Genomic DNA, 15,825 nt, shown 5'->3' on the forward strand with positions numbered 1-15,825 from the left:
TTCGATGTTCATCTTACAGTTATTTTTGTTCGTAATATCTATTATATTAACATTGCATTGAATATCAGAGCAAGAATTCTTTCACTTCAACATGATATTGCAGAGAAGTTTAGTTTAAAAACATATGACAGAATTCATTTAGAAAAGTGAGGATATGTGCCAAGAAGTTTTAAGAATCTGAGGGGTCACCCTGCTTCCAAGCTAACAGGTTAGTCAGCCGCAGTTTCATGGATGCTGGTGACAGACACAAGATTCCAGGGTCAGAGGCGACGGGCTGCCTTTCACTAGTAACCGCATTAGAACTCTGCTCGTCTCCCAACACTCAATTTCCAAAGGTTGACATGAAGAGGAACAGAGGACACCTGCACGCATAGTGGGTTATATTACAGGAGAGAAACACTTAGCTTAGGGAACACAAACGTTGTGTTACTGACAAGTAGGCGAGCCTGTTTTTTGTTCCAGAGAGAGATCATTAATCTACTGGAAAATAATCATGTCTGACTATTGTCCCAAGGCTGTTTGCCAGGCAGACCAACCTGAAAACAATAAGGAGAAAAGGACTGTCAGTGTCTCATTCACAAGCCATGCAAACTGCAAGACTTAGCTCCTAAGACCCTGATAATCACCATACTATCATTTGTGACTGTCTAAGACCCAGACAGTTTGCAAAAATATATATACATATATATGAGTTCTGTTTTTGTGCTGTATTTGAAGTGATCATTAAATATCAAGCTGTGAATTTTGTGTAAACAATTTGAAATCTGGGACTAGAGGTGTTTGCATTAATATATTTCTGTAATTTAACCTAAATGAAACTCTGTTAGTCTATAATAAAATGGAATTGCCCCTTAGGTTATGTATAAATTTAAAATGGCATGATTCTATGTTAGTAACAGATAACATAATCTTGTAATAAAAGGAAGATTTAGAACATTTCTTGTAGAATGATAAAGACTTATGAAATATGTATGTTTTAATTAAGAGAATAAAATTACTTATGGAAGCTCGTGAATTGATAACACTGCATTTTTTGTTATAATGCTTGGTAACATGTTACTGCTGAGTTAGGAAAATTATGTTAAGTTATGCCATCCTTTTTGTTCTAAAATACACTTAGAGAAATCACAGTGTTCCCAACACTAAGTCTATATTTGATCACTGATTTAAAATAATTTGAGTATTCCACAAAATCTAACATCACTGTCCATAAAATGTCCTGAGTGCTCTTGAAAAACAAATTATTAATTTTTATTTTACACTTATTGCTATTTTCAAAAGAGTACTTAATTCCCAAGTCTAAATAAATGTAGCACAGTTTTTTTTTTTATCTACTCATTTACTTAAGGCTGACAGTGACCAAATGGGGAGAGGAATAATGGTGGAAAGAAAGAAGGGGAAGGCACCAAAGAACATGTATGAATGACCCACGGATATGGACAATGGCCTGGGGATTGACTGTGGGAGTGGAGGTGTGGGATGGATGAAAGAGGGCAAAGGGAGAAAAATTGGGACAACTGTAATAGAATAACAACAAGAAGTGATTAAAAATAAATAAAATAAAAAACTTCCGAGTCTAAATCCTTTATTTAAAAAAAAAGATTTCATTTATTTTATTTTTGGATAAATAGGGAGGGAGGAAGAAAGAGAGGGAGAGAAACTTCAATATGTGATTGCCTCTCATGTGTCCCCTACCAAGGACCTAACTGACATTTCAGGAATGTGCCCTAGACTGGGAATCACACTGGTGACCCTTTGGTTCACAGGCTCGCACTCAATCCACTGAACCACACAAGCCAAGGTTCCAGTCTAAATTCTTTAGAGATAGTAATTATTTCGTTTCTTTAAAGGTAGAACTGAAATCATGCTACTTTCTTTTTTACCCATCTCATCCTTATTCCAGCACATTTATTTTCTTACCCATGAAATACCGCAATAGTTTCCTGTTTATCACAGGTTAGCTTTCACACATAGATCTTTTCAATTTGTAGTACACTGCCAAAGTAATTGTATATTACCCCTGGTCCCCAAACCTCCATAGCTTAATGGATTAATGAAAACATCTTCCCTCCCCCACATTTTTCTATGAAGTGTTCTATGCCATCAACTCCCCCTCTCATCTGTCTTTCTTGGGTGCATTAGAACCCAATCACTTAAGCTTTTATCCTTTACTATTCAAAATGAATTTCCTTTCACCTCAGATTCACTTTAAGTCACCAGTTCCAAGTTTTTACTTTGTACTACCACCTTGAGAATACAAAAAAATTACTACATTGATACTCCCTTTGATGTTTATTTACTTTTATTTTTATCTATTAAGAGGTGTATTACATATAACCCTAAATACCAGTTATTTCAAAGTAAAGAATGTCAGCTCACCACAGACTGACAGTTAAAGTTTGATAGTTGCTATAACATCTTATTCCTCCTCTATGAGACCACTGAACTATTGGCATATAGACAGTTGATTGGTATTCACCCCTAATAGACCTTCAGGGAACACTATTCTGCTATAACTTTTAATTATTTCTATATTTTTTATACTCTTCCCCCAGTGTCATGCTACATGTTGTAGCCACTGAATACTTATTTATTGATTATTGAATGCCCCAGAAACACTATTGAAAAACTTCTTTTGGCCACAGCAGAGAATGGCCAGCTGTTGAACACATTTATTCAATTATGCATATGATTTCCATATATGTATATAAACATCCACATATTTTTGCTAGGCAAAAATGTAATTTTTATAAAAAAAAGTTTCCAATTGTTATTTTAGTAATCTTCTCTTCTGTAGTCTCATAAGAATATTGAATTTAGTCCATCCATAAAACATAGGAAAAAGATGTTAAGTGTACATAGATGCAAATGTTGTTATGTTATTTTTTTCTAAATTGCTTTTTAGACATGTACTACATTCCCATTAGTGTCCTCATCTAAATTAAACTATGTTAGGAGCGAAAATGGAACTATAGGGAGGACTAGAAAGAGACAAAATTTTGGTGTAGAATACAGGTTCCCATTTCTGCTGAAGCTATTTCATTTGCTCCTTTTCTCTGTGGCTGACTTATAGAAACTACTATAAATGAGTTCTCTTACCTTTTGGAATTCACTTGAGTCAACTAATGGAAGACACTAGTGAGCAGTCTTGAGAGAAGGAAAAAAGTAAAGTTGAGATGTCTATTTACATTTTTCCTCTTGGTGGTAGATGTAGGCACATATGTCCTTTGATTAAATATGAGAGTTTCTGTAGAATAGCTTTTTACATTTAGTTATTTCTTTGTGAGTTCTTACGCCTCCTCTCCCTATATTTTAGGGTGCAGAAGTTTACCTAAATTTGGTTTCTGCCATAAAAACATGAATTAGGAACTTAGATATAGGTCATTTAATCAGGAGTCATCAGGAGAAGACTGGAGGAAAAATCAATTAAAAAGGTATTATTGAGCTCGTTAAAACTTTGCAGAATTTTCCAGGATGGAGAAATTGAATATTGATGCTTAAATCCCACCCCAAGTCTAGTATTCTTACAATGTTAACTCCTGCCATGCATTTTTACCAATGTAGGTCTCTTATGACTTTGGAAAAACCCTCAAAGCCAAAATAATAATGGCTAGCATTGTGCACAAATGTCCATCATTTGTGGTTGAAATGGCATTGTCCGATATACCTGGTATGAAATCAGAAGTAGGCTAAGGTGACATAAAATCAGACACCAAGCACACCTGCTGCACTTGGAAGGAACTGGGTCACTGTTACTAGCTTCAGGGCACAGCACCTTCCCCTGTGGTTTCTTCTTCTCTGCCCACATCTTCTAAGTACTATCCTTATTCAACTTTGCTCAAATTACCCAGTTTTAGGGCACAACTGTTTTCTGCCAGAACCTCAAGAAATACTTCCTTCATCAGTGCTGGTTGACTATAGGACGTCATGTTGCCAAATATCCAGCATTTGGCTCCATCTTTCCTTGCCTTTGACCAGACTTCCTGAGTATATCAAACAACACTCAGTACTCAAACCTACCTCCCAAATACGCTACTGAGAGAAGTCTGTTGATTATATTTCATTAACATACATGTGTTTACCAGGTCTCTATAATAAATTAATAATGTAAATATGTCTAGTGGAGCACTGAGGTAGAGTAAGCCCCATGGTAGGAAAAAGACAAACAAGCAAAAGAGAGAGAGAAATAGTAGGATGACAGCAAAGGAGAGGTGTCGGGGGGGAGGTACTGAGCAAGAAAGAAAAAGGACTCGTGGACATGGACAACTGTGTGTTGATTGTGGGGGGTAGGGGAGCATAGGGGACTAAATGGTAATGAAAAAATACAACAAAAAGGATTAAAAATGAAATAAAATAAAAACAAAGACAAAGGATATACTCTTCATGAAGGCCATTGGCCAAGTTAGAATATATAGACAATATTAATTTCAGAAAATTTAGTGCTCGCAATGTACAACTAAGGACATGGAAACATAAGAGTTTTAATTATTTCTTATAATAGAAAAATTATATTATCTGATCCCTGGAAGTCTCTTTCAATTTTAAAATATTCTTAAGTTATATAATTGTTATACATAGTAAAATACCATATGTCTTTGTTTGTATCTAATCAGAGTGTTTTGATAAGACATATTTTTTTTTTCGTTTTAATGGGTACGAGGATTCTGTTGTTATTGAATGAATTCCAAAGTACAGAACTACAAATTTTGTAGTTATAGTGGTAGGAAAATATCACATATCAAAAATGAATTCCTTCTTTTTTTGGTAATCTCATTTTTATTACTGCAGAAAAGTTTGGTCACTAATAATGTATTAAAGAGCAGATACATGATTTTGTTTATATGTATAATCTCTTTATATTTTTTCAAATAAGAGCCGAACTCATTATCTGCAATATTTATTTTGTCATAGAGATGGAACGTGAGGCCCCTAGACAATAAGTGTGAACATTGTAAGAATGGGGACAATGTTATCAAAGAAGAGAAAATAAGTTTAAGTGCTTCACCTTACTTATTGTTTTTGCATTATAGACAAGTGTTTTTTTGTTTGTTTGTTTGTTCGAACATTTGTAGCACAAGTCCTTGTTAAAGTTACACTTCATAATCAAATGAAATGTTACCTCAAGCTGTTTTTTCCCACTTTGAAAGAGCTAGTAATATTCAATCAACTTTAGAAAAATAAAAATTTGACATGCTACATTTTTTAAATTTAAAGTGTGCAGTGTTTTCTTTGATACATTTATAGATTGTGATATGATGGCCATTGATGCAGTATTTATCACATTGCATCATTATAGCATGATATTATTTTCTATATTCATTTAACTGTGCATCAGATCTCTATGGCTTATTTAATACTCATTACAAGTTTTTCAATCAACTATTAATACACAGACTTACATTTTCATTTATTCAAATAGGGTAAATATATTTTAATGGGTGATATCCAATTCCTTTTTACTTTTGTATTTTGCTATAAGCAATTTTGCATTATAAACTGTTCAATTTATCTTCATGTAATAGTAGCTTAGTGAGTACTAAAATCTGAAAGAAAATTAGGTGGTAAGATCAAATTCTTAGAGGATAGAAAATTCAATGAGATTAAAATGGCCAAAAGTTTAGTAATATAATGAATAGTTCCAACATTGTTGTAGCATTGAAATTTGGTGTTCTTTCATTATCTGCTCATTTCTTCATATATGTATTGATTTAAAATTTTGCACACCAACTTTGAGCAAGCCAAGTACTCTGATATTTGATATGAATACAATAGTCAACAAACATGAACCTGCAACTCATGAACTTTGAACTTTAGTGAGGAATACAGATGTTAGTAATCACCATGTATTTAATTATATATGATAAATTTTTATGTGAAAATATGAATATATATGAAAGCATGCTATGAAGATTGTTGACTTTATAGGTGGGTTCACTGAGCTGAGGTCAGGTGATCAGGACTGTAGTTGGAGGGAGCAGGGCAAAGTCACTGACATGTTCTAAGTTAGAAGAAAGATTTATGCAAGTGTCCAATGTGAGAAGAAACATAGCAGCAGTGGTGGGAACATGGAGACTGATAGGAAAGGAGGTTCAAAATGTTCGTTGTGGTAATCAGGAACTGATTCTTGTAGAAGCTTCAGATCCTGATAAGAATTTATTTTTTTGCAAGAAAAATTGGCATGGCAAGTACAACCTTGCATTTTCAGAATGTTTTCTAGGTACCATGTGCAGACTCTTTGAAAAGACCAATAGCGGATGAAGATTGGTCCATTAAGGTGCAGTTTCACTGCCCACGTGAAAGGCCACAGCCAGAAAAAAAAATCTAGATAGAGTCTACATGGACGTACTTGTGAGATACAGTTTGGAAGTCAAGTAAGTTGGCTTGAGCATTGTCCTACACACCTGAAGGTTGCAGGTTCTGTCCCAGTTTGGGATACTATGGGAAGCAGTCAATTGATGGTCTTTCTCACATCAATGTCTGTCTGTCTGTCTATCTGTCTCTCTCTGTCCCCTCCTTTCTCTCTCTCTAAAATCAATGAACACATCTTCAGGTGAGGATTTAAAAAAGAGGAAATCATCATATGTGATTCCTATGTTTTCATCTTGGCAAATATAAAGTCGTTGTGTCCCTGTATATCAAGTTAGAGAATACTTGGGGATGATTGAATTGTGGAAGGAGATATATTAGGTGTTTAATTTAGTATACATTGAGTTTGAAGACATTTTGACACATGCAAAGAGATGGGTGCTAAATGGGCAGTTGGTTATTTTGGACCTCAGTTTAAAAGTCTAGACTAGATCTATGTATTGAAAAGATATCTATGTAAATATTAACATTGCACATAAATTTTTCTATGGAATAGATCTTGGCCTGTTTCTTGAGATAGATAAACATTTTAATGACTGGTAGCATGACTTAGTTCCCAAAAGAGCTAGAAATTTGAGTGGAATTTTTTAAAAGACAGGATTTAATGGAAGCAAAGAGAAATGTTTTAGAGAGGAATAGGTGCTTGGTTTTGATAAACCTTAAAAGAAGCTCAATATGACATACTTAAAAACACCATTGGATTTAGAAATGCAGAGGTTATTGACTTTGGTGAGAAGTGTTTACATTGGGTGTAATAATCTACCAACTACTTTGGAACTGAAGAAATGCAATCACCAAGTAGAAAAAAATTAAATATTTGGCTCCAGAGAGGAAAAATATATGTTAATAATACTTGGATAGCTAAATTACATGTTGACAGTACCTTATGAAACAAGTCTTTATCATTAAAAAAGGAATTCTATAGTTTCAAAAATTCAGTTATAACAATTTTCCTAATTCTGAACATGTAAAATATTATATTGCAATATTATATATTTGAAGTGTGTATGACTCAGTTATTTAATGAACCTGCATAATATTTTAACATCATAGAATTTTCAATCATTAGCATAGTTTACAGGTATGAGTAATGATGTAAGGGATAGACTAGTTAACAAATATTAAGTTGAATATTTTTTAGATGAAAAGTAACTGTACAACGCAGAGTAACTTTCATGAACACTAAGACTTATACAAGGAAGAAGGAGGTATTAACAAACCAGTTTCCAAAATATACTTTGTGTCAAAGGAAAAAAATGGTTTTTCAAGAGGCAATTTGTAATAGGCTTTTTCTGTTGTCAGTAATGATTTAGTACTGTTTGGATGTCCTGGAAGTGTCCAACATTGATTTCTTACCTTAGTTTTGAGTGTCACATCTGTTTTTGTGGTTATCATACACAATGGCTAAAACTTTAATCATGACACGTATTCTGAGTTAGTCCGTAATATGATTTTCCATTCCACATTCAGTATTATTATCTTGATATCTATAACTTTTCATTGTATTTCAAATTATATTATCCTGTCTTTTCTCATCTGTACTCCTTTTTTTACGAAAGTTCATTTTTTAAAAATATATTTTATTGATGATGCCATTAGTTGTCCCATTCCTCCCCATCACTCCCCTCCACTCTGCCCTACCCTCCCGCACCAATCCCCCCTTTAGTTTATGTCCATGTGTCTCAAGTTCTTTAGATTCTGTATTTCCCACAGTATTCCTCTCTCTCCCCTGTCTATTTTCTACCTACTCTCTATGCTACTTATTCTCTGTACCTTCTCCCCCATTTCTCCTCCTCCCACTCCCCTGTTGCTAACCCTCCATGTGATCTCCATTTCTATGTTTCCCCTCCCGATCTAGATGTCCTCTTAGTTTGCTTTTGTTTTAGGTGTGGTTGTTAATAACTGTGAGTTTGCTGTCCTTTCACTGTTCATATTTTTTATCTTCTTTTTCTTAGATAAGTCCCTTTAGCATTTCATATAATAAGGGCTTGGTGATGATGAACTCCTTGAATTTGATCTTATCTGAGAAGCACTTTATCTGGCCTTCCATTCTAAATGAAAGCTTTGCTGGATAGAGCAACCTTGGATCTAGGTCTTTGGATTTCATGATTTGGAATACTTCTTTCCAGCCCCTTCTTGCAAACAGACCAAACATTATGACTCATCTGTACTTCTTGAGGTCATAGTCTGTCTCTACTAATGTGACTCTAATTCTTTCTTGTTGCTTTCCAAATATTGGGTTTGTTTTATTTTAATCTAAAATTTGAGAGGGAAGGAATCCTTCCATTTTAAATCATGCATTCATTATTTGGAGTATTTAAACTCTTAAAGCAAATAAACTTAAATTCTCTATATGTAAATTGTTGAATCAGGAATTGAGAGCACCGAAATCACCACAGTTAGAACTTAGTTTTGTATATGTCAAGAACAATGATTCACTATTACAACTATTAACTAATCTCTATGTTTAACCATATTCATCATTAAAAATATTCTATGATTGAATATCAGAATTTTAAGCAGTTTTAAGTTTATATACTAACTCAATTTCAGAAATAAGAGTATTGATTATTTGTACAATGTATCTTCTTGTCTGAAAACTTAATTCCACTTTTTCTAGTAATATATAATCTACTTTTCATACCCTAATAAACTGAACATTTTAAAGTATATCTAGCCTTGCATCTTTCTCTGTCTCCTAAATTAATCATATTTTAGTTCCCTAAAATATGTGTGTATGGAAGATACGTGATATGTGTGTGTTTGGAACTCTGTTGAGATATTTATTTCTGTTTGCTATCCTGTTTTCTTTCCCTCCTCTTTCTCTTTATTTTTTCTCTTTCAAAAATTGTGTAGACTTGAGCCCTGGCTGACGTGTTTCAGTAGTTGAGTGCCTACAAAGCAAAAATTGTGTAGGCTTTATGCCTTTTGTGCTTCAAGATAAGAAACCAAAACCATGAATTCAAAAGAATATGTACCCCTCTTTGTTCATCGCAGCACCAGGTATAATAGCCAAGATTTGGAAGCAGCCCAAGTGCCCATCAGTAGATGAGTGGATAAAAAAGGTGTGGTATATTTATACAATGGAATACTACTCGGCGGTGAAAAAAATGAAATCTTATTTTTTACAACAATGTGGATGGACCTGGAGAGTATTATGCTAAGTGAAATAGGTCATTCAGAAAAACACAAGTTCCACATGACTTCACATCTATGTGGAATCTAATGAACAAAATAAACTAACAAACAAAGTGGAGACAGACTCATGGATACATAGAACAGACTGACAGTGTCAGAAGGAAGGAGATTAGGGGTTGGATGAGAAGGGTGAAGGGATTAAGCAAAGAAAAAAAAAGACTCATGGACACAGTATGGTGTCCATGACAACAATATGGTGATTGCCAGAGGGAAGGGGACTGGGGGGATGTAGGAGAAAGTAAAGGGGGAATAAATGGTGATGGAAGGAGACTTGACTTGGGGTGGTAAGTGTACAATACAATGCACAGATGATATATTATAGAATCGTATACCTGAAACCTACATAATTTTATTAACCAATGTCACCCTAGTAAATTTAATAAAAAAGAGAAGAATATTATTTAGGACTGAAGACATTGCCTTTTCTTTCTTTGCTTTTTGTTTCTTTTTAAGGTTTTGTATCTCTATGTGTTTGCAATGGAAGAAATGAGATTAAGGCAAGCCCTGTAGGGAAAATCCTGAAACAGAAGAAGAGCTCAGACATCTAGAAGGAAGAGGAAAGTCTGATATTTTTGACATGGATGGTGATAGACTTCATTCTTTTGCTGAGCTCCACAGAGTTTAGGGTACCTAGGGCTGGGGTCAACAAAAATGGCTGCAAAATATCAGGGGAGCTTGTAACCCAGACACTGTGTTTCCCCACATGAAGGAGACCCATGCCCTGTATATGAGAAGGAACCAACTCACTAGACCTCAGCTGGCTTATGCACAAGATGTATTATCTGTGCAACCCAGTGAGAATCACTGGGATGCAATTTATTTAGGAACCTCACTGAATACAATACCCACCTCAATAATGACAGATTGAATTTTCTACCAGCCAAATAACATGGAGGATAAGGAGTCACATTTAATTTCACTTAATTAAAGAAAAGTGAAGTTTTAACTACTACACTTACAATATTTTAGGTTTGATAATGTAATATTGATAAGATAATTATTAGTCCTCTTTCTTGCATTTGTCATAAGCCAGCAAGGTTCTCCTCCTTCTGTACTTATTTGCACTAAGACAGTTTCTGTGTTCGGCCTTTGTGCCTGCTATCCCCTCCACCTGAACGATGTAGCAGATTCCTCATTATTCAAGTCTGACTCAGTTAACAGACCGCTTCCTCAGTGAGACAGTGACTGAGAGCCAACTTTGTATTGTGTCTCCTACCCTAGGTGACTCTTTGTTATCTTTATAGCACTTACTCTAAATGAAATTTTGTTAATTTATTGATGTGCTTCTATATTGTTTAAATCACTAGAAAGTAATTCCCATGAGCCTGGGGCTTTTCCTGTCCTTCCTACTTATGTAAGCCAGTCACACAGTTAGGCTTCCATAAATGTTTCTGAAGTGAATGAAAACTAGCCTTCTCATCTCTTTGCATACTGGCAGACTTCATGGGTGTTCATTTATACTTTTACCCTTCATGATTTTTTACCTCAGGTTATACAGTCTTTTAGATTGCATAGCTCATGATAGGTTTCCACAATCACTGAGTGACCCCTATTTTAACCTTATCACTATTGTAAGGTTTTGAACGAGTGCAAAATCTTCTCATTTTTTCTCATATTATTTATATGAAATGTGTCAAGATACTTAAAACTTTGTATTTTTATTGTTGTTAATGAAGACTAAGTAAGAACTGAGCAACACACAGATAACAGAAGATTTATCAAGACTTTAAAAGAAACACCACATCCACATGTTGTGCAATTTTTCAAGGCAGGCTGTTATTTAAAAGAGTTAATGAACTAGAGGTATATGGTTCTGAGAAACAGATGCAATTAGGCAAGGTATTGATTTACCAATTAGAAGACAATTAATCATTTTTGTTGTAAGCAAAGTGAGAAACATTGGTTGTTAATCAAGAAATTGGTTTCACTCTTCAATTTTAAATCACAAGCTTAAACTAGGTTTTTTCCCTATTTAATAGTACTATAGATATTTCTTTTAGTCTTTAAACCTAGGATACATAGGTAACAAGGATTCTAAAAATAATATGAAGAACGGTATAACAAACTAAGTGTTAATATAAAATAAATACAAAAATATACAAAGATATACAAAAATATAAATTATGCTCCATAAAATCAACTTTGATAATAGTTATTATTGATTTTGTTTATTATCCCAATAAATGAAAGAGGATATGGCTTCTGTGAAATTTTCTCGAATTTCACAGCTGTTGTGATTTAAATGTTTCATAAACGTCAACTTTTATTTGTAGATGGATTTTACTAAATCTCTCCCCTCTTCTAGCATAGTGAAAAGTAGAGAAATGATCTAGTCTTATTAAGTATTAGAATCACCAGATCTGTTGTGACAATAAATTTCCATTTCCACCATATACATATGTAAGGGCATTTAGACACAGAGGTCTGTATGTGCAATTAAAACAAAGTAAAAGATTAACAATATTTGTCTTTACAACATGAGATACACTTTATTTAAGACGATTCCATATTAAAAAGTGCTCAGGGATGACTGGAAATTCGTGAAACCCCATCTCAGACTAAAGGGAGGTTTTGCTGTGCGTGTGGCCCTGTGTGGATTCAGATGGCCCTGGGAGGTCATTGTTCTTTTCCTTTCAGGTAGAGACACTGTGAAAGAGGTAAGGTTGATATCCTTCACAGATCCCCTTTCTGCTATCAGAATGAATCATGAGAGACTTTTAATCAAGATCAAGGAAAGGGCATCAGTAAATCTGAGAACTCATGATATTTAATCATTTCAATATTTATTAATTCTAACTACTTACACTTTTTCAGAAACTACTTGACTCATCACAGCACAATGAGAAAATGAAAGGTGTTTCTTCAGGTTTGGTATCTGGGGGAGGTTAATAGGAGGCCTTCATCCTTTCTTGCCATTGGCTTACTTGTTCCTAGGTGAGATGTCAGATGGCATTGTGCAGTGACTTGGGTCTGGAATAGTTACTCTTTCATACTATAGTTGCTGAAGCTAGCAAGGCTAATTCATAATAACTAAATAATGTAATCCTACCCTTACCAAGACCAAGATAGATTGCTTTTAGGCTATAATGGCAGAGAAACACTGTATATTGAGCAAAAGTGCAAATCATCCAAAACTGTATTATACTAATAATATACAGTTGAAGGGAAGAGTGAGCCAGTATACCCTTGTGACTCCACAGGAAATGATCCAGTCGATCTGAAGATTCTGTCCCCAAATCTTACCTCTGTAGTAGTTCTATTACTAAGCCTGTTACTGGCTTCTGCTATGGACTTAAACATCAGAAGAAGGCTGCAAATGTTTCTAAAACATTTATCTGCAAGGCAATTCATAAAGGTATCAGTGGAATATCCATGCAAAATTGTCTGGTTCCTCAAGTAGAATATTGACCTAAGTAGTCTAGATTTGCAGACTTAGTTCTTTAGAAGTTTATAATTACTCAGAGTCACGAGACTTAGATTTTTTAATTTATGGCGAGCATTTCTTCAGGTAATAATGTGTTTTGCTAATATTAAGGAATCTTGAAAAGTAGTTATAACTTTAAATACACGGAATTTTAGAAATGGAGATACTTACATTAGAATCAGCCCAAAGTGTCCTAAACTATCTTTTATAGTTTAAAAAATATTTTTGAGGCATGATTCAATCTCATGTATATTAACAAGGTCATGTATGATACATAATTTTATCTCTTTAGTCCCTTTTATATTTGAACAACCTTTGCCCTCTCCCCCATTTATATTTTTATGTCATTTGTTTTTTTCAAGAGGGAAGTCCAATTGTCATTTAGACCCTCCCATATTTTACATTTGTGTGTGTGTGTGTAGAATTTTTCAACTTGTTCTTTTATTTTAATTTTATTTTAATTGTTGTTCAAGTACAGTTTTCTGTCTTTTACTCCCATCCCAGCCCACCCATCCAGCCCTCCCTCTCATTTTCACCCTCCCCTAGTTTTTGTCCATGTGTCTTTTATGCTTGTTCCTGTAAACCCTTCCCCTTTTCCCCTGAAATTCCACCCTCGTCCCCTTTGGACACTGTCAGCCTGGTCTCTATTTCAGTGCCTTTGGTTACATTTTGCCTGTTTGTTTGTTTTGTTGTTTAGGTTCCTGTTAAAGGTGAGATCATATGGTATTTGTCTTTCACCGCCTGGCTTATTTCACTTAGCATAATGGTTTCTAGTTCCATCCATGCCATTGCAAAAGGTAGGAGCTCCTTTTTTTCTGCTGCATAGAATTCCATTGTGTAAATGTGCCATAGTTTTTTGATCTGTTCATTTACTGATGGGCACCTAGGTTGCTCAACTTGTTCTTTTAGATTTTAGGCTACTAAACTATGACTTGTGTGCCAAATTAGGACTGTGTTTGTTTTCTTATAGCATTTTAGCTAAGCATGAGTTTTATATTTTAAAAGTTATTAAAATAAATAAATAAATAAATAAACAAGTCATATAATATGCAATATAAATTAATTATGGCCCAGAAGCCTAAAATATCTGCTACCTGCTCTTTAGGTTAAAACTCTGCAGACTCCTACTTATACTATTAAATTCATGTAAATAATTTTGACAAGAATAGTGTATCAGTTTAATGACACTATATATGACATTACCTCAAATCAAAACTGTTCTACAATGATGCTATTTTTGAGAATGCGATTGAAATGAGTAACCACCAAGTTACTCCTTTCTAAAACTATGTTTCTTCTTTATAGTCAGGTTACAACACAGGGGGTACCTTGCATGGGCACCTAGGGGACCATTTATTTTCTTTCTTTCAGAACTTGATTTTTAGTATCCACTGATTATTCTTGCCTCAATCAAAACATTCCCTCAGGAGCTTTAAAATGCAATTTTCTAATTCTGTTATTTTTTCTACTTTCACTGGATGGCATTCTTCTGTATTAAGAAATGTAACTCGGTTTCTCCATAAGAGATATGATGGTAAATAGTTTAATGCCCCCTCCCTGTACTAATGTCTGCCTCTGCCTCTTAATCCAGTATGTGCTTATTCTACCTTTTTGCTTTTGAGTTCACCTTGTTTTTCCTAAACATTCCAAATTATGTCATACCTAACAAATATAATAAGCATTACCTAATTAAAGCTTTTGGCTTTTTAGATTAAAAAAAGTTTGGTGGTTGATTTGGATGGCTTGAAATTGTATCTATGGAGGTATAAGTTCATATATTTTTCTCTAATAAATTTTCTATAGTACACATGGAGATTTCTAATCCTCTCTTTTTTTTCTTACCAAAATTTCTTTACAGAATCTTTCACCAGAAAAGCATTGTATTTTGATGTCAATGAGGTGCTACTCTAAAGAATTTTATGACATTGGAGAGGTCACTTAATGTCTATAAGTTCAGTAGATAAAGTATTAGGTTAAAATACACATTGATAAACAAATCTAGATAAGGAGAACAATGAAATATGAAAAGAACCAGGTAGTTCTACTCTAGTTACCAATATTTCTTCTTTACAACATGACAAATCAAGCTAGATTTTCAAATTGTGTTAAAAATCTTATTTTTTTTCTGATTGAATTATAATCTATTTTCTCACTAAGTTTTCATATTATATGACTTTAAAATGCTGTTATGATTATTCAGTAGGAAAGGAGAATTAAGTGGACATTAGTGACAATGGCTATTAATAATGAATAAACAAGGAGCAGAATTGAAAATAAATAAAAGAGAAAACACTTGGGAGTCAAAGTAGAGATTTAAAATGCTGTTGGAGCAACTGTGTAACTGGGAAAAAGTAAATCCAGGAACTAATTAGAGATAAGCCCCTTAGAAAACAACCTGGGTCCAGGGATCCATCAATGAGGAATGTGTATCTAAGGAGATACTAAATGGATCTCAGAATGAATACCTTAATAAATACAAATGTGAGGATTCAAAAAGTTGCTAGGATGTTTCACCTTCTGCTAAAATAGTTCAAATGTATCTTATTCTGCATTGAAATAGTTCACTACTTTGGAAAGAACATGTGATGATCTACTATGGAAGAGAATGTCTGTATAAATATGATCCCTGTGGATCAGTTAGTGATGCTCATATAATAATGGGCAATTTGGAGTGTCAGACAAATATGGTTCTACCAAGAAGCTGCATTCATTATTATGAATGAAGTAAAATGGTTTCAACACTATCTTCCCCACTGCCCTGTTATGAAATCAAATATTCCAGTATTTTTATGATTCCAAAAGGTTTTATAATGTGGAGACATCAATGTGTTCATTGG

Source organism: Sturnira hondurensis, unplaced genomic scaffold (genome assembly GCF_014824575.4).
Source record: "Sturnira hondurensis isolate 20B ecotype Veracruz unplaced genomic scaffold, ASM1482457v3 Scaffold0016684, whole genome shotgun sequence".
Classification (NCBI taxonomy): domain Eukaryota; kingdom Metazoa; phylum Chordata; class Mammalia; order Chiroptera; family Phyllostomidae; genus Sturnira; species Sturnira hondurensis.